Source organism: Etheostoma cragini, chromosome 9 (genome assembly GCF_013103735.1).
Source record: "Etheostoma cragini isolate CJK2018 chromosome 9, CSU_Ecrag_1.0, whole genome shotgun sequence".
NCBI lineage: Eukaryota > Metazoa > Chordata > Actinopteri > Perciformes > Percidae > Etheostoma > Etheostoma cragini.
In genome coordinates this window covers 16,156,241-16,168,780 of record NC_048415.1, presented here as the reverse complement: position 1 = coordinate 16,168,780, position 12,540 = coordinate 16,156,241, and the positions used below count along the sequence as shown (strand labels likewise).

The 12,540-nt window shown below is 39.0% G+C and overlaps 1 protein-coding gene across 1 annotated transcript in view; it reads right to left on the bottom strand.

Moving 5' to 3' along the window:
* LOC117950832 (transducin-like enhancer protein 1) overlaps nt 1-12,540 on the bottom strand; it is an 81,171-nt gene that overhangs the window by 42,584 nt on the left and 26,047 nt on the right. The gene's annotated exons all lie outside the window — the stretch shown is intronic.

Here is a 12,540-nt window from a genome sequence, read left to right as displayed (position 1 = left end):
CGTGCTTCAAGAAAATTGTCTACCCAACAAGTTGAAAGGTCAACTGGTTCCTCCTGGCCTACAGCTAAAGACAACAGTGAAGCAAAAGACCATCAACGTAATCTAACTTTTCCCTTTGTTGCAGTGTGTCACGGCAGTTTGTGAAATGGTCACGTTATTAGACGGCAGCGGTGGCCGGGACAAGATCCGCGATAGGGGACGCAACAACGGGGAAATTAAACACCACACGCGGGAGACGGCGGCGGTCTCTAGGGGGTGCAACAACGTGACAACAAAAGGACGGTTGTGTTTAGGTCAAGAACAACATGGGAAATTAATCGTCACACAGGGGACATGATCCCTGGTGACAGTCCTGTGTTGTTTGACCCATCCATCACCCCAACCAACCTCCCTGCGCAGTGATTTTCAGCTTTTGATACTACTTGTTGCAGTAGTCGTGCTGTGATCACGAAAGATGCTTCCCATTGAAATACATTAGTTTAAAATTTGTGCTCACCACCATGAAAAAAACAACATGAACGTGTCCATGTCCACGCATCAATAGATTAAATAACGTGACCATTTGACGAACTGCCGTGAGACTGGGTTAGATGTACAGGTGTACTCCAGTATGTTTTTGTGTGGTCAAAGGTGCAATAAAGCACATTCCTCAGAGGTGAACCAGGCTTGAAACTTCAAACCAGGGAGGGAATGAAACACAGCTTTTACTCTTTGTGTCGTCTTCCTGTCAACTGCAACTTTTTGTGGTTTAAGTTTTTATGGGTCAAAATTGAACTTTTTTGTCATCTTTTTTGACAAATGTGTTGCTTTACTCAATGTCTTTGTCACTTTTGTGTTTTGTTGATGTCTTCTGCGCCACTTGACTTTTTAGTGTTTTTTTGCCACATTTTTTAAGCTTTTTCTGACATTTCTTTGCACTTTTTTCAACGTTTTTATCATTTTGTTATTATTTCAAACACCATAAAATTGAATAAAACACCCAAATTCAATGAAAGTAGTGGAATGATCATTTATTTTACTTGTAAAGCTCATTGGGGGCAACCATGCATGTTACTATTTTTTATTTTTTTGGTTGAAAGAAACCCAAATTTCTGATATGGAAACCTTTTGGAAATTGGTCGAATTTTACTGAAGACAACAGGAGAGTAAAGCTAAAATACTGAAAGGTTCATTGGTTCCAGCTTCTCAAATGTAAATATTCTTTACATTTATTTTCTTACTCTTCTATGGTATTAATTATAGATATCTCTGGATTCTGAACGGTTAGTCAGACAAAACTCAACGTGAGCTTTAGGAAATAGCGAGGGACCTTTATGTACTGCTTTCTGACATTTTATAGACTAAATTATGAATTTATTGATCAACAGTGCAACATATCTATGCCAATGGTGTCATATCTGAATGTCTGTGTGTGTGTTTTTGTGTTTTTATATATTTTAAACAAAAACACCAAACATATCTGCATGTATGTGTGTGCTTGCTAAGGTTGATGTTGTCTCTTCTGTGTGTTTGTGTGTGTGTGTGTGTGTATGTGTGTGTGTGTGTGTGTGTGTGTGTGTGTGTGTGTGTGTGTGTGCGTACATCAGTTATGTGCTGTAATGGTGTTGGTGGCGAGCGGGATACAGACAGCGAGGATCCGTCATGGTGACAAAGGCAGCCTCTGCTGCCGGATGAGCAACGCTCTGACTGATGACAGAGAGACACTACTCTTTCTTTCTCTTCCGCTCTGTATTCTCTTGCTTATTTTCACTCAATCGCTCTCTTCTCTCTCTCCATTTATTCCTCACCTCATTTAGTCCCACCCTCTCACTCCAATCCCTATCTTTAGAGGCTGTCAGTCCCTCTTTTCTATCACCCCTCTCTCGCTAGTTATGCCCTTCCTTCTTTTTCAAGCTGTTCGCTCTTCATTTCAGTCTTTCTATTTCCTGTCTCATTTTACTCACTTGCTATCTTTTTCTGTCTCTATCCATGCACGTACCTACCTTTCTAAATTCAAATTTGCTTTATTGACATGAAGATAATTGAGTACAGCACTGCCAGATCACATAGTACAAGGCTTACACTATAAGTGTCATAAGTGTGACTAAAAGAAAGAGAACAAATGGTTACATGACTACACTATTCAACACTACACATGCTAATTTACAACATAGGATACTATGTAATAAAAAATAGAGTAGAATAGAAAAAAGTAATTGGTGTAGACTCATCCTAAAAAATGTTATTAGGGGTGTAAGGATCCACTCCAATCAAGATTTGAAACAATTCACAATTTTAAGTTCATGATACTTTTTTTTGAAAACAGAATATGACTGAAAAATAACTCTTTATTTATTTGAACTGTGCTAAACAGCATACAGTATGTGTCCTCTTATTAAAAGCGCAACTGAAATAGTATTTTATCTTAAATTAAAAAAACATTTTAAAAATAAAGATTAAAGAAATTAACCATATGCTAAGGCCATGTGGTTAAATTTAAATGATATATTTAAAGTGCAATAACAATAACTTATAACAACAACTTTTTTCACCAGTCTTTTGCTGTTAAAGGTCCAATATGTAATATATTTACGGGAATAAATCCCCAAATGACCCCAATGCATCATCAGATATTAAGGAAAAATCCTATCTTTTCTGACAACAATGCTAATGCCAGTATTTTCTCCTTTTGAAAGTCTGAAATGTCTATTTGTGTTTTGGCTTGTGTGTTGTTATCAACTGCCCAGTTTGACAGCCAGGGTTTACAGATATACTTGTAAAAACGTAAAGCCAGCGCGCTACAGCTGTAACGTTAGTACAGCCATGAAAGCAGCAAACAAACAAACAGGATCAACGTAGATAGATTCTACCCAACTTTAAAAAACGAGACGTTTCTAACATGTTGTTGCGTGACCAGAAACGTTACAAACCCCAGGTAATATTGGAGATGTATTTATAAGATGGAGCCAGACAGAGCACAAAAGGACGCAGAGTTGGCTAATTTCCTCTTGAACAGGTAAGCATTAGCTTCAGGCTAATTTATCACAGCTACTAGGTACGGGCATTTTATATCATTTCAAAAATGTGTGTACTCCCATTGAATGACAGTATATAGCTGGAGTACCCGAGTTAGTTACTCGCAAATACAATTGAGACACAACCACGGCTGTTTACAATGTGTCTAACGTAAGCTACTTGCTGTGCTGTGAACAGAGGTGGGTAGTAACGAGTTACATTTACTCCGTTACATTAACTTGAGTAAGTTTTTGAAAAAATTGTACTTCTAGGAGTAGTTTTAAATCACTATACTTTTACTTTTACTTGAGTAGATTAGTGAAAAATAAACTGTACTCTTACTCCGCTACATTAGGCTACAATGAGCTCGTTACTCGTTACTACGCTTTTTTACCCCAGCGTACGTCTCATTTTAATGTTTTATTTTGACAGAGAGAGTCTTCCGCTGAAGGCTCTACCACGTGACTGTGCTTAACCAATCACACGTCGTTGTGCAGTCACGTGACCACACTTGTTTCAGCAGCGGGACAGGTTAGCCCATAGGCAGAGGTTAGCTTTACAGTCGTAGCAAAGCAAGGACGCAGAATCAAAAGTCGCCAAGGCAACGCTGACCAGGAGGACCCCCCCCCCACCCGGCCTCATAGTGAAAGCATGGTTACCTTAGGAAAAGTGCGAAACAGCATTATATTTTATATATATTATTAGCGTTATGCGGCGTCTTCTGTGTCGACCAAAACAAACGGACATGTGAGCGTTTAACAACTCAACATCTAAGCTGAGGAGACGTAGCGGTAGTTTTAGTTTCTGCTGTGGAGAGGTAGATGTTTGTCTTTTAGGTTACATACAGTATGTTTTACACATGCAGTAACCATCCAAATTTGATGTGACAAGTCTCTCAAGTAAGCTAATTTGTAATTAATAAATACATTTTAATTTATTTTATTGATTGGATGAACTATAATTTGCCTAAATATGATTATTTTGTATTTCTGTCTGTCTGATTGATGCTTGTGTTAAGAAATAAATCAGACGTTACTCAACAGTTACTCACTACTTGAGTAGTTTTTTCATCAAGTACTTTTTTACTCTTACTCAAGTAAATATTTGGATGACTACTTTTACTTTTACTTGAGTCAAATAATTCTTAAGTAACAGTACTTTTACTTGAGTACAATTTTTGGCTACTCTACCCACCTCTGTCTGTGAAGTAATGTCTGGCTATGTGAGACTATTATCTAGCAACATTGTTGGGAATGCTGCAGTCTCAGACTGGCAACCAACATGAACTTTGAGTTTGGGGAGGAGGGGGCGGGGGAGACAACTCTCTCCAGTATTTTGAATTGGTACTGTAGTAACTATTTTAAACACTAGCTGTCAGTATTCCATATTGCCCCCTTAAACGACTAAAAGAAAAAAGTACTAGATGGCAGAAGGGTATTTTACAATAACATTGAACGTGACAAAAGCTTATGGAGCCACACTTAATTTCATTATTATTTTTAACGTTTTGGTCACAGAAAAGTGTGAAATAAAGTATTTGAAAGGCGTAATGGACAGTGTGCGGGACTTTTATAAAAATCAACTTTAGAGATCTTCATCGTAAAGGGTTTAAGCAATATTTTCCATGCTTGTTCAATGAACTATAAACAATTAATGAACATGCACCTGTTGAATGCTCGAAAAGACAATAACAGCTTAAGGGTGGTAGGCACTTAAGGTCACAGTTATAAAAAAAAATGAGGAAAGTAAAGAGACACTTCTACTGAGTCTGAAAAACATCAACAGAAACCTGCTAATCTGCGTAAACGGGCCTTAGGCATGGTGCAAGGAGGCATGAGGACAGCAGATGTGGTCAGGGCAATACATTGCAATGTCCCTACTAAGATAGCACTACAAGGACACTGGAAACCCAGCTGATCGTCCTTGCAGTGGCAGATCTGTACATCAGAATATCACAGCAAGAACTGGCCAGTCTGGTGAAGTATATGAGGAGGATATGCACTGCAGTACTTAATGATACACCAGATACTGAGGGCTACTTTTAATTTACTTTTAAAACCCTCTTTGTTCAGGGATACATTATTCCAATTCTGTTAATCATCAAATTGTTCAGTTCATCTCTTAGTTGTTAAATCTTTTAATGCCCAAGCAAATATTTGCATATGTTACATTTGCTTAAAATATAAAAGCAGTTGAAAGTGACAGGACATATCCTTTTTTTACTGAGTATGATGAGAAAATTGCTTTACAATAATGCAATGTAGTGGTGAGAACTATAAAAAGAAAAAGAGAAGGCAGATCTTAAAGGAGTTCAGTATAGTTTCATGTGTTGTTGGCTGGTTCCCCCTGAGGCTATGACATGCTCTGACATAGTCTGCTGCTTCAGTGGCAATGTCAGTTTTTCCCCCGCAAGAAGGCCTATGTATATAATTCTGGTCAAAGAGAGTGTGTTGGATTTTTGGTATATGAATTTTAGTTTGGTAAAGACTTGACTCTTTGGACAGTTTTTTAGCGCTGCATTACATACAAATATGTCTAATGAGTTCCAAACAGTAAAGTGTATAGATTTCTTATTTGTGAAGGAGAAAGCGTTGGTACAAGATCGGTACTCCACATTGGCAGATACGATGAGTCCAGGTATCAGAATTGACATCACAAAAGAAAAACCTGGATATGTGCATCCCTACCATTTACCTGCCCAGTAGCTTGAGTGGCTGTGTGAATTATTGCTTGTTTGTCAGGTGCAATGGCAGATATAAAATTGCAAAATGTCTCAACAAGGATTGATCACTGAAGCATGTTAGACATTGAAATGTCTACTTTATCTGTCTGTCTGTCTGTCTGTCTGTCTGTCTGTCTGTCTGTCTGTCTGTCTGTCTGTCTGTCTGTCTGTCTGTCCGTCCGTCCGTCCGTCCGTCCGTCCGTCCGTCCGTCCGTCCGTCTGTCTGTCTGTCTGTCCGTCCGTCCGTCCGTCTGCCACATGGTGTTCCTCCTCTGTGACCGTCTTGTCCTGTCTCTCCTTTGTCACCTTCTTTCTCATGTGCATTCTCTCCCACTCTCTCCTGTCAACACATTTTCTGTCTTTCTTGCCAATTATCCTTTTGTCATTTCTTTTTCTACCTTCTCTCCCTCTCTCCTTTGCTCATTACTCTCTCTCTCTCTCTCTCTCTCTCGTATCTCCTCTTGTTTTTTTTATCTATTTGCTGTCTCATTTTTGTCCTTCACACTGTTTTTTCTACTCATTCTTTCTACTCTCAGTCATTTCAATCAATCATCTTTCTCGTTTATGTTCTCTATTTCATGCTCTCTCTCTGGTGCCATTTTCTACATGGCTTGCTCGCTTTGTATATTTGTTTCTCCCGTCCTTGTCGAGTGCTATATATCTATATTTTCTTCTGATTCTCTCCAACTGTCAAGCTCACCTTCGCTGTGTATTTTACTCTCTTTCAATTTCTCTCATGGACAGACCAACCACACAAGATGTATTCGCTGCTTGGAATCTCTTTCAAATGTAGAAAGGCAAACATGCTTTACACAAGTATGCACATACCTGACAACACAATACATACATGCTTCAAAGCACACACACAAACATACTTAAGCTAGCTCTTTGTTTTTCAATGTTTGCCTCTCGTCCAGCCCTCTCAACATGAGATATATGACATATCTCTTTGTTCTCTTTGTATCTCTTACTTATCTCCTTCCATCTCTCATCAGCTTCTCTTGTCACCTCCCCATCCTTACACCTCAGCCCTCCCATTCTTTTTAAACTCAATTACTGTCTGTCTTTCCTTATTACTTCTCCCTCCACCTCTCTGCCATTACTCTACATTTCTTTTGCACTTGCTCTTCTCTACCTCTATCTTCTTTTCATTTTGTATCTCACTTTTTTTTCCTACTACACCAACTGAGCTGAGCTGAGTGCAACAACCATGACCACATGATTTAAATACAACCTTGCAAGTAACTAAATAGCTCACTTCAGCAGACGTCCTCAGAAAGAGCTCTCCACTCTGGACAAAAAATAAGAAGTTGACTGTATATAACCCGCACGACATTACGGAAAGGAATGCAATAAAGGTCTGATGGAAATGCTGCTCTGTAAAGCCAGAGGGAAAACAAGTAGGTTTGGGTTAGCAACAGTAAATAGTAAAGAACCTTGATACTGCCACTGACCATTTTTGTGAGTGAGAGGACTGAATGGAAATATATTCAATTCACTTTTGTCAATACGTTGAACAGCCATTTTCTTTAGCTACGTACTGTATCTCTCAGGTTCAGGAAAATCCAAGGCAAACAGCAAGAGATATTAAAACACACAGGTTTTTACACAGTATGTCGGACAGGCAGGAAGGGAATATAACTAAGTCAAGTTAAGTCTCATGTTGTGATGCTCCAGCGGGGCCTGAAACTATCTGATGAATTGAAATGATACTATCATTGTGCGACCAAGACTTTTTTTTAACTTTTTTTAAGTTCATTCCGATTAACAATACTTAGCTACTTTTACCCAAGACATGAACACAGAATGTAAAACCTTTCCACGTTTTGGGAAATATTTAACTGAAGGCAAAAAATTGAAGGTCATCTTTCAAGTTAAAAAGGGTAGCACTATTGTTGATAAAAGATATTAAATTGCAATAGTTGATTGATCGCTGCAGCATCATTTCCTCTTTACTCACACCCTGGCTGTGAGGTCAGATAGAGAACAGTGTTACCTTCAGGACAGCTTATAACAGTTCAGAAGGTTTTTCATTTGCCAGGACTTAAACCTGAGTCATTCAGTCTAAAGTCTAAGTCTAAAGAAGACAAAACAGTGATTCTCAGACAGCAAGCAGCTTCACAATCTCGAGAATGTGTAATGTGGCAAAAAGCCACAAGCTATTAGGTCAGTTACAACATCACTCAGTTACAGAAACAGAAAAGTTGCTCCAGTTAGGAATTTGCTATTTTAACAGTACAACCAATTCAATATTGTTCAATTGATTGTTGAAATACAAAATTCTGCAGCGTTGCAACCATGGTTGAAAGGCCTCACCAATGTTAAACAGAACACATTATGCCTAGATGTCCGAGGAGCTGCAGATGACGGTAGTTTCCCAAAGATCTTCATAGCTGATTGTGCATTGAATCCTGTCAGGCTGCTTTATACGAGTCCTGAATCAAAAACTAAGACCAGAAAAGTAGTATAATAGGTGCTCTTTAACAAGGCCTTCCCCTCTTTTCCCGGTCATACAACTTCTTTAATCTTTATTTTATAGTCCTTTTCCTGTTTTGCTGTTTCGCTGCCAACTCTTCTTGTTGATAACTCCTGGCCGGCCACTGCCTCCACCCCCCGACCCCATCACATTTTTTGTATGAGCCACCTGGTACTGATTGGTTGGAATAGTGTTGTTTGGCTCGTGCACACCTTTTTGTTTGTTTTCCATTTACACAGCCAGGGCTGTGTAGGAACACCGGATCTTTTTTCAGTGCACACAAAAAATAGAGAACTGGGTGACTGTGAAGTGATAGTCACTTAATTTGACAAAAACATATATGAAATTAACATTACTTACTATACCCTTTAGTGGTCCAGTCAGGGTTTCATTTAAAGAGGCAGAAAGGAGAAGACTAAGTGACATGTAGTTACAGTTGTCCTGTGGGCGTAGGTTAGACAGCAGTGAAGTGACTACTGTACTATTTGTGCAGTGTAGCACTTTAGTGACAACGCTCTATGGGAGTCTTGTGTGGACTGTAGTGCATTGTGTATTTGACTGGGCTTTGAGTCTAATAATAATAATAATAATAATAAATTGAATTTATATAGAGCTTATGACAAACTCAAAGCTGCTTTACAGGGCAAAAAGATCATAAAAACAATGCACAACTAAACAAAACAAAAGAAAGCATAAAAAAAATGTACTTGCAGAAATGTTTGTGAATTTGTAAGTGTAGTAACAGTTACCAGTCATGTTCAATGCACACGGTTAAGAATCATGACTGGCAAAATATATTTAATCTCACAGTGTGTTGATTACAGTAGTAATTAATAATAGTAATAATAATAACAATAATAATAATAATGTATCCTTTATCCCACAAGGGAAAGGGAAATAAGAATTCTACTGTTTTGTGTTATTCATATTAAAGGTCAAGGTCACTTCAAAAGCATATTCAGGGTATAGTCCATAGACCTAAATCTGAATAAAGTATACCAGGTTACACTGCGATATTGTGTAGTGTGTATCATTCAGACTTGTTCCCATTACTAAAAGGTGTCAGGTCTACATGAGGCTATAGTAACAGCTGCACTATGACTGTGCACTAGACTGCAGCATAGCAATAAGAGCAGTTGAAATTGCAGTAGTAGAGTATGTTTTGTCTGTTGTAGTCAGTTTTTAATAGGTTCATCCTCTCCTAACTGCCTGCCCCCCAAACCTACAATTACACCCCCCAATGCCCGCCGTTCCGCTTTATATAATCCCTCTGTTGAGTCACTGTGTTCTCATTTACCACTCTATGTAAGATCTCAGGTCTATGTGTATTGTGTATTTCTAAGTGGATATTGTGTGTGTGTGTCTGTGTGTGTGTGTGTGTGTGTGTCTGGCAGAGAGGCAATAAGTTTATCTGTCTTTATATTAGACAAATTTTCTTTCCAACAGAAATGTGAAGAATGCAATGTAAAATAATAATGATTTATTGCAAGAACTGTGATTATACAAGTACATACAGTACATGTGCATTCCTGTGAACCGTGATTATTACAAGTGTATACTGCACCAGACAACTGATTTGGAAATAATTCAGCAACATTATGAGCAGGAAGGTAAGAGGGTAATCTTCTTTTCCCTATTTACGTATGTACAGTACACTGATATCAGCATCAGCACGTAGCTACAAAATAATCCACAGTGTAAATTAGATTAAACCCATACTGTATGATAATATGACATTTAACGAGTATATTTAATAAAAGTACCTTACTATATCATCATGTAGACATGATGTAGACATTGTTATGATTGGTGGCCACCGCTTGTTGAAAGTTGAAGGTTAAAAATGCCATCATCTAGCCACTTCATGAAACAAAATAACAAAATTGGAACTAGATATAAAGCTGCAATCCATAGCATTTTGAATTTTAAGAACTACGGCAAAAGAAAGTAAAGGAGAACCATTGCAGGAGGTTTTTTTTTAGTAGAAAGTTATTTTGTATTGACAAAATAATAAAATTCTATCAAAAGTCTATGACGAAGAGTTCATTTTGCTCTTTACATGTTGTATTCATGTTACATTTCAAACTTTACTGTAAGGGCACACTATTGATATCTTTCTTTGTATTTTTGTAGTACGTGTGCGTGGACGTCATGTGTCTGTGTGGCTGTGGATTAATGTTGTGTCTAAGCTTTTGCACACCTTAATTTCCTTCGAAATAAATTAAGTTTCTCTATCTTTATCTATTCTATCAATTGACATTGGCATACAGTCACTATAAGATATGTATGAAAATGTGTCTGCAAGCTTCAGATTCAACTTAACTTTTCTTAAAATCAGAAACCAGAAAAAAAACTTTGTGTACTTTTTTAAACTTTAACAGACTTATATGTGCAAGTCTATTTGCAAGAAAAGCCTATAAGTAATTGATGGGAATAAATAGTTTTCCATTTCTGGAGTAAAGAATTTAAAAATACACATGCATACAAATTGTGAGATGCAGCAGCGTTTACAACTCAGTTCTCCATTTTCTGCCTGCTTTTTGGCTCGTCATGTCAGTTCAGCAGGCAAGTTACTTTAGATAAATGAGGTTGCAGTGTAATTCATGTGCGTCTCACCGCACTGTAACATTCTACTCTCCTGAACATGCCACATATATCTAACGTCTATCTGCTGTTAGTCTATCTGCTGTTAGTAACACACACACACACACACACACACACACACATACACAGCACAGTAATCTGAGCAAGGCAGAAATAAAGGGTTCCTGCATTTCTCTCAAAGAGCTCTCTCTCTCTCTTTCTTTCTTCCTTCACTCTCGTGTTTCCCTCCTCTTTCCACTCTTCCATTTTTCAGGGAGTGTTTGCTGTTTCGTTACCCCCTCCCTCCCTCCATCCCCCCACCCCCATGGTGTTGAAAGAGTGTCAGACAACGGTGCCTCTCTCTCTCTCTCTTATGCATTCTGGAAGAATGCTGGCAGACTTTAAAAATGAGCTTTAGGAAGTGGGTCTAATCCAAGGTGATTTATCCAAGTGTGCGTGCAAGCGTGCACATCTATACTTGTGAATGTGTGGCTTTACAGCGTGTTTGTTTTCATACAGTATGTGTGTGTGCTGCTTACGTGTGTGTGCAAGCAGCTTGTGTTTACTCCTGCATGTATTATTCGGGGATGAGAGTGTGTGGGGGTGTGGATGTGTGTAAAAACCTTAACAAAAGCATTGTTCATCGGTGTCTCTCGGGTGAGCTTGTCTCTTTCATCTGCCCGCCCACACACACACACACACACCCACTGATGTTAAAACATTTATTAGCACGCTGCGCTAACCCACATCAGAGGTTAGGTTAGCAGGCTCTGACTTCTCCATTGTGTCCTGTCAGCGGGTGACGACTAAATCAGTCACGGCAGACATTCAGCCTCATTGCAGCTTCTCTTGCAGCCAGTTTCATCAGAGGGAGAGCCAGAACAACAACTGGATAGAGCTGACCTTGAATTTGAGTTGGTTTATATCTATCAACACATGTGTACAGGTTGTACCGCAAGGGAGACCAAGTCCATCTTTATGAACACTCCTACCCCTCTGTTTGCGTCTCCTGCTCCAGACAGTTAAGACAGGTTTAAGACTCTTAAAACAGACTCAATCCTTCCCTACATCTGGCCTTGCTTAAATCCCTGGCCAGCTCCCACTCTCGGATGGCAAAGTAACGTTTAGCTTAGCGAGGAGCAATCCCTGTTTAGAGTCTGCCCTTTTCCTTCCTGCTATCTGACATCAGCCTCATTTTCCTTCTCTTTCTCCCATTCTTGGCTTTTCTCTTCATCTTCTGTCTTTTCAAAGCTCTCATCCATCTCTATCACAATCACATACAAAATGGCACCTTTATCTCTGCTGTGCCTCCTCTCCCTTTCTTTTTTCCTTCTTTGCCAATGTCCTTGTTCTGTTTTCTTTTTACCTTATTTCTGCTGCCTTTGGCAATGCCCTTATGCCCTTACTTACTCTCTCTCTCTCTCTCTATCTCTCTCTCTCTCTTTCATCTCTGTCTGTTATGCTCACTCTGTTTTTTCTCTCTCACTGTCCCCATCTCTCTCTTCACTTCCTTTTTTATTTAAATTCTTAAACCTTAATTTTTTGTTAATTTTTGTCTCTCTCCTTCCCTTCCTTCAACCCCCCCCCCCCCCCCCCCCCCCTTACCCTTTTCTCAAGCAGTTTGTTTGACTGTAATGTTGCTAAAGAGAACACTGTGTGTCAGCCTGAATCAAACAGATGTGAGCAGAGTAATGGCGGTTTTCCACTGCGTGGTATCTACTCGACTCGCCTCGGGTCTACTCGCTTTTTTTGGTTTTCCATTACG